We start from the raw sequence: 7148 nt of genomic DNA on the forward strand, positions 1-7148 counted from the left end.
TGGCGCGAGCGAGTGAAGAAATTATTTATAAATCACAAGATGGTGCCAACTGATAAACATATCGGCATTACTTTTGTACATCAGAGGTAATATGAACAGTAACTTGACAACGTTCATATTTGGTTGTCTAAAAAAACTTTCACGAACTATCGTCCAGTCTAAAGAAAATTGTTTAGGGGTTATTGTTTCTGTAAGCAATCAATTTCTAATACAAAAAAACCTTCGTGACATACCTGGTGGCAATCAAGGCAGGTACAAGGCTTACTCGCCTACCCGTGCTACCCTGGGCGAGCTAACGTTCCTACATCTCCGACTAACCGGGCCACTAGGTAAGGGCGAGACAATCAGAGGATGCGCGAGCGCTGTTGTCAGCTTTTGGCTCGGACAAAAGGAGCCAACGTTATATGCTTCTCATATAAGGGCTCGCTAAAGTTGACTCTCGGATGGAAGGGTGAACCTCCATTCTTTTACCACAGTTGTTCTAACAACTGTGGTAACAGTTTCAAGAATGGTCAGTCTGTAGAAGTGTTAAAAAAATGCGTAGTTAGCATTTCAACAACTGTGGTAACTAGCTCGTTTTGGACGTTTTTAACATTTTGTCTTTATTTTATTTTATTATCAGTAAGTGCCTCAGAATGGAGCACAGCTTGGAAATAACAGAGGACACTCTCAATGGTCTGAGGCTCATTAAACTTCTCTTTAATGGTGGAACAGGGAGGTTAAGAAATTTTTTTGACAACCGTGTGCCAAACCTGCAGCAATTTCTCAAAATCAAAGAGGCTGACATAAAAAAGCTCATTAAAAAAAAAATCATTAGCAAGTCACAGAAGGACAAATTATACCCGCCCGTTGGATCCCCTTCGTCCAAGAATTTCGATATCTCTCTGCTTTACAATTTACTTCGAAATGTTTGTGGACTACCGCCTCCCGCTACTGGCTGGGGCACCAAGCCTGCCTCTACGGATCGCACAGTTCAAGGCGCTATAGAGATGATTCATCGGTATCGTAACAAGTACAGTCATCCCTCGGTGGTCGAAGTTGATAAAACTTCTTTCGAGGCCTCATGGAGAGAAATTTCTGAAGCGATGCAACGACTTGGTGAAGATGCATCTCGGATTGCAAGCCTTAAAGTTGCCTCATTGTTGACCGGAAACTGCATAGAAAGGCTCGCGAAGTTTGATTTCTCCGCCGAAGTCGAGCGTTATTCGTCAAAACATCATCATGGAACCCGCGAGTGGGTTTTCTGTCACGTGGACTCGTGGTTTCTCGATCGGGGTTCAGATTCGCGTGTTTTAATCGTCGCTGGAAATGCTGGCATGGGAAAGACAGTTATTGCGGCAAAGTTGTGCAAGAAAATGAAGGATCAGGGGTGTCTTGGTGGTATGCACTTTTGCCAGCATAATAACCAGAGAAGACGGAAACCAGAGCTGATGCTTCAGTCACTTGCAAAGCATTTATGTGATTCACTTCCAGGATTCAAAGAAATTTTAACAGGTAAGATTTTTATTTTAAAAGCAGTTACGATATATAATTATGTAATGAAGGCTTCAAGAATAAGGATGCTAAGAGAGCTGCAAACAGTGAGGTTCCTAAAACACAAAGGAGGAAAATGAAGAAATATTTTCCCAGTATTACTTATTTGTTTTGCATTTAGAAAAGTGCAAAGGGGTATGGTCAAAGAAGAGGCAGCTGTGCTTACCTCTTACTCACAGGTTACTGATGATCGTGAATTTACCACGACCACTTGTTAAATGGCTACTTGGTCAAGAACCTTATAAAATATAATGTGGGTATAGAAAAGGAATAGAAGATAAGGCAAATAAGTGTTAAATGTGATCAGCAGCTGAGGGGATCGCATTTATTATTTATTTCCTACAACCCAAGCTCGTATGTCGCGATATTCATATATTCATTTTCTTTTACTCACTATCCCCAGGTCTATTACGAAATTGTAATTGACGTTGGCCTTGTAATCTCAGTATTAGCGTTTCTTTCTGGTCATCGCGATGATCAGAGTTCGATACCTTACCTGGTCGGATTTTTATTTTCGTTTTCTTTTTCATTGTCAATTGCTACTGACAGCAGGTTACCAAAACTGCGATGATCGCATTGACATTTTGTGATTAATTTTTACCAGTTAAACCCAGTGTTCAAGGTCAGTGTATTAAAGCATCTTTCTGGTGGAAAGTGAAAGTCATCAAAGGCGAAAGTAGTTAAGGTTACTGTTGGAATCGTTTAACTCAACAATTGTATGATAAATGTAGCTGGAATGATACTTATATATTTCCTCCGTTGTGTTTAACTTTTTGGTTTTTGTAAAACTTCACGCGATAAGTTTTACTTAGTATTCAGAAGTGAGACATTGTCTTTTATTAATAGGTCAGCTGGCCTCCGTAAGTGCTAACGAACTAGCGAGTATGAACATAGAAGAGCTGTTTACCCATCTCCTTCAGGAGCCAACAAACATCATCGAGGACCCAGGTATGAATTTCCTGTTGTTGGTCGATGCTTTAGATGAATGCGAGTACGATGGAAGGAACAGGCTGTTAGACGTTATTATGTCGCAGTTTCACAAGCTGCCAACTTGGATAAAGTTTCTCGTGACAGGCCGACCAGAAAACCAGATGGCCAAAAAGCTTGAGCATTTAAATCCCCTCGTCCTTGACGCTCAGGACGAAAACAATCAGAAAGACATTGAGATGTTTTTCGAGGATAGTTTAAGGGATATCTTACCAAGCTGTGACGTGAAGGAAAATGTTCATCGCTTTGTCAATCAAGCCGAAGGGCTCATGCTTTACGCGCACTATTTTGTCCAATTTGTCAAAGAAAATAAAGAAACTGTGAAGCCTGAGGATCTCAGCGACATCTTCCCTCGTGGAATTGCATCCGTTTATGACCAGTACTTTGGTCGCCTACAGTTGAATCTCGGGGTCGAGAATGGGCCTTTCTGCGACTTTCTAGCTTCAATCGCTGCAGCGCGGTCTCCGTTGCCCGTCACGGTTGCTTCCAGAATACTAGGATTCTGCCGCGACACTGTAGATGGTAATTCAGGTCAGATTCAAAAGATCTCTGGATCCATCTCAACCCCACTGCCCATTCGAAACGAGTGCATTGATGTTTTTCACAAGTCGATCATTGACTGGTTTTCTATCCCTGAATTATATGGAAACCACAGATTCACAGTTGACGTGAATCGAGGCAATGCCATTCTTTCTAGTGAATGTATGAAGATCTACCAGGCCATTCAGAATCGTCATAATGTCGTTGCTGAGAAAACTACAGAAGAAAACTATGCTCTGCAACATGGAACTTACCACTCTGCTGCCTATGAATGTGTGGAAATAAGTGAAAGGCAAAGAAATGAACTCTTTCGCCTTGCGTGCAGCCTAGAGCTCCTGTATGCCAAGTTACAGAGCAAAGTTTGTGATGTCTTTTCGATCATCGAAGAGCTTCAGTGGATCAAGTCAGTTTTGAATTTGCCAAATGTCGACTCTATGGAACTGGATGACTGCATAAATTGCTTGAAGCGACATCCTTACGTTCTGGTGGAGAACCCTGAAATGATTTTTCAGTTTTTGGTAAACGAGGCCGAAACAACCGCAATGAGTCTTGAGGCTTGTGCTGTAATGCATCAACCCCCATTTGAGATTCCTCTTCGGGTGGAGGTGGTTAACAGAGCCCAGTTGAAGAATCCAGTAACTTCTAAATTTCGTTGTAAGACCTACGTGAATTGCTGTGATGTTTTGAAAGATTGCGAACACTTACTTCTGGTCTGTGGATGTAAAGGGGGCTTCATTCACATGTTTTCCTTGGAGACAGGAAGGGAACTATGGTCCTACCAGAGTGATGACGTTGAGGTATGGCCAGAGGAGGAACGTTGCAGCTACTGTGTATTTGTCCCCATCATGGCGCAATCATCTATGGTCGATTTGATAGTGCTGTGACATTTAAAGGCGAGTCCATGCAGCTGTTTCCGGACAACAGTCATTCTTTCATCGATTCATGTGTTTCACAAGACAGGAAAAAGTTGGTGACTCGACAGACACATTTGACTGCCGCCCTTTTTGTATGGGAACTTGACACAGGAAACATGCTGGCCCGTTTGGAGCAAACAACTGCCAGCATCACCTGCTGCACAATCTCATCCTGCGGAAACTTTGTCATTTCAGGTAGCTTTGACCAAGGCGTCTCTCTTTGGGACATAAATGAAGCACCTAACTACCGATGTCAGCACAATTCATTTGACGGCGAACAACCTTTTATAATTGACTGTCTGGCGAGTTTGGAAGGAAGTTCCCAGCATGTTATTGTAAACTCTTCAAAGAAACAGTCGTTAACGGTGTGTGAGATAAACACATCCACGTGCAAGGCCTCGAAGACAACGCTCTTACACCTGGGGTCGACTCACAAAAGCCTTGGGGTATCAAGCAGTGGAGGCCTATTGTATGTATGCGGTGATTCCCAGCGTATCAGCTGTGATAATGTACCATTTCAGGTTCGCGTTGTTCCCATTTCCAGTGCGACGAAGTGGGAATATCTTAAAGAGGTGGACTTGGAAAGGGTTCTTCTACGGGACTGTGAGACCGTCTATATGTGCCAGTCCTTAGAGAAGGCAGAGTCTGCTGTTGTGACTGACAGAGGTGTGCAAGCCATTTCCTTTTCAGTGGATGGGAAACATGTTTACGTTCTGTCCATGGTAGGAATGAGCATGTACGAAGCTTCAAGTGGTCGTTTTCTACGGAACAACACGAACGTTTGCCAAGCAAATTTCTTTGCTCTGTCACCCAATGGAGAATTCATTCTGATTCAAACCAAAGATGCCTTTGAAATATACAATTGCAAGCTTGAGTATCAGTGGTCTCTATTGTTCCATCCAGTTGTACACCACTTTTTCTTCAAATTCATTGACGATGACAGAGTTTTGTTCTTGTTTAAAAGGGGAGACATTCAAGTGTGGAACATCGCTGAGAGTAAGTTATTTGTTGAAAAGCTGAACTCGAATAACTCTTTGGTTGAATGTTGCGACGTCTTTACCTTGGAAAAGAGTGCAGGTGACATAAGCACTTGGCATTATCGACTTCTCTTCTGTGATCGTCATGGTAGCTTAAGTTTGCATGACACGTTCAAGAGCCGCACTTTTACACAGAAGGTTCCTAATGACCAAATTGTCAAGTGCTGCAAGTTTTCACCAGATGGCCGCTCTGTAGTGACAGGCCACATTGATGGCACATTACGAATTTGGGAAGGTAGCCTTTTTGAAATAAAGAAGATTTTGCCTCCTGGAGATGGAATGATCAGAGGGTGTGGTTTCTTAGTTCAAGATCTTGGAGACGTCGTTGTGGGCGTGCACGAGTCTGGTGGTTTTAAGGTATGGGATGTGTTTCGGAATCGTGTGCTTGGATGTATGAGCTTTGAGGGCAAACTTCGTGGACTCGTTACTTCTCCGTTGAATGCGCAGGTCTGTGTTGCTCTTGAGGACAAAATTGTCATTCTAAATGTTCACAGACCTGAGATTGATTAAATGAACACATTAAACTCTTGAGCCTCTTTAACCGCTGAAAGCTTTTCTTGCTTGAGAAACTTAAAGGAGACTCTCCTGTCGACAGGTTTATAGAAACCAGAGGCATCGAAAACGCGAGAGACATGTAAATCATTTTGCTTTCAGACCTAGTCTTCTTTTATTATACCAAGTTTTTACATAGTTTATTATTCATAATTAGTAATGGGAACAGGACTGAGTGGAGTCCAATTCGGTCTGTAATCATACGAGTGATTAACAAAATCGGACGACCGCGTAGCGGGAGTCCGATTTGTTTAATCACGAGTATGATTACAGACCGAATTGGACGACACGAAGTTCTGTTACCAATTAATCATATTTTTGAAAAAATTTGTGATATAATAGGCTATTTTTCAAATCAAAACACAAGAATTTCCAAATTTTGTTTTGCTAGCAGTGAAAAAGTAAAGCCATTTAAGCGCGCGCGTGATGGCGCGTACTGTCCTATTAAGAGCGACGGTCAGGAAAAATCGACCAAAATATCTTAATTTCGTGGCAAGAGTTGAAAAATCAATTTCTTTCATTTTTTGTTCATAGGTAGCTTTTAGGTAGATAAGAAACCTAAAGTAGATTGTTCCTGCCGAAAGCTTTTTATTTGTGAGAAAAATTAGAAGATCGGTTTTCGATGTCGCAGTCTCAGACTGCCCTAATTTTTAACCTGAAATTCGCTAACATTAACCTTCCTCGCGTTCGCAAACGAAGCCGCATGGAGAAATTTGGACACTTTCCATGAACAGAAAAATTCTTTTTCTTCCACTAAGAGATACTTTCAGGGCAATGGCGAAGCTCGTCGTAATGAAATAATTCAAAAATGAGGGATACGTTTTCAGGATAACAAAAACTTAAGTTCGTTACTCATTTTCGACGGCAATTTTCAACGTGTGGTATAACTCCAAATTCTCTTAATGCTATTTAAATCACACATTTAGACATTCATTTAAAACATACCTGGGAATTGGCTTGGATTACTGAATATAATCTCCGCAAGAAACCATCGAAGTTCAGGAATTTTCATGGTAGGCCGGCAGTAATTGTGTAAACACTTCCAATTTCGAAACGCACGAAAGTAGATATTTACAGCCTAAAGGCTCGTTCTTTTTTTGTACTTCTTGTAGGTTTTCCCATTGCAAAATCTCTTTTTCCAATCAAAGAGTAGGGTAAAAAGGTGAAACTGGGTCGATTTTAGCCATTTTGAAACACTGAACCCTACCAGACGGCGACTCTGCGTGACAATCTGTTCCGTGACTGCACGTGACATAACGGAGGTTTGAAGAGATTGGAGCCGTTAAAATGACAGTCACGGAATCACGGTAGTAACGCAACGCAATTCATTTTCGATCCCGACAGTATTTTGAAGAAGAAAAAGTCAAATGAGCTTTTTCTGGCACTCACTTTTTATCGAAAAATATGGACTTTAACAATGTTAATTCGCTAAGGATGACGGAACAGGAAGACATTTCGTCTTATTACTTTACGATCGAGGAAACTTGGATAGCCAGGAAGCTCTGTCACGCAGGGCGCTCATTTTTCATTTTCGCTAAACATTTCATTAAGCAGGTTTTTTGTCTAGGCCCTCGTTCCTGCAGCA

At 41.7% G+C, this 7148-nt stretch overlaps 1 pseudogene; it reads left to right on the forward strand.

Moving 5' to 3' along the window:
• The first annotated feature begins 631 nt into the window (after nt 1–631).
• LOC140950491 (uncharacterized) lies at nt 632–5831 on the forward strand (annotated as a pseudogene).
• The last annotated feature ends 1317 nt before the right edge of the window (nt 5832–7148 follow it).

This window comes from Porites lutea, chromosome 1 (assembly GCF_958299795.1).
Source record: "Porites lutea chromosome 1, jaPorLute2.1, whole genome shotgun sequence".
Classification (NCBI taxonomy): domain Eukaryota; kingdom Metazoa; phylum Cnidaria; class Anthozoa; order Scleractinia; family Poritidae; genus Porites; species Porites lutea.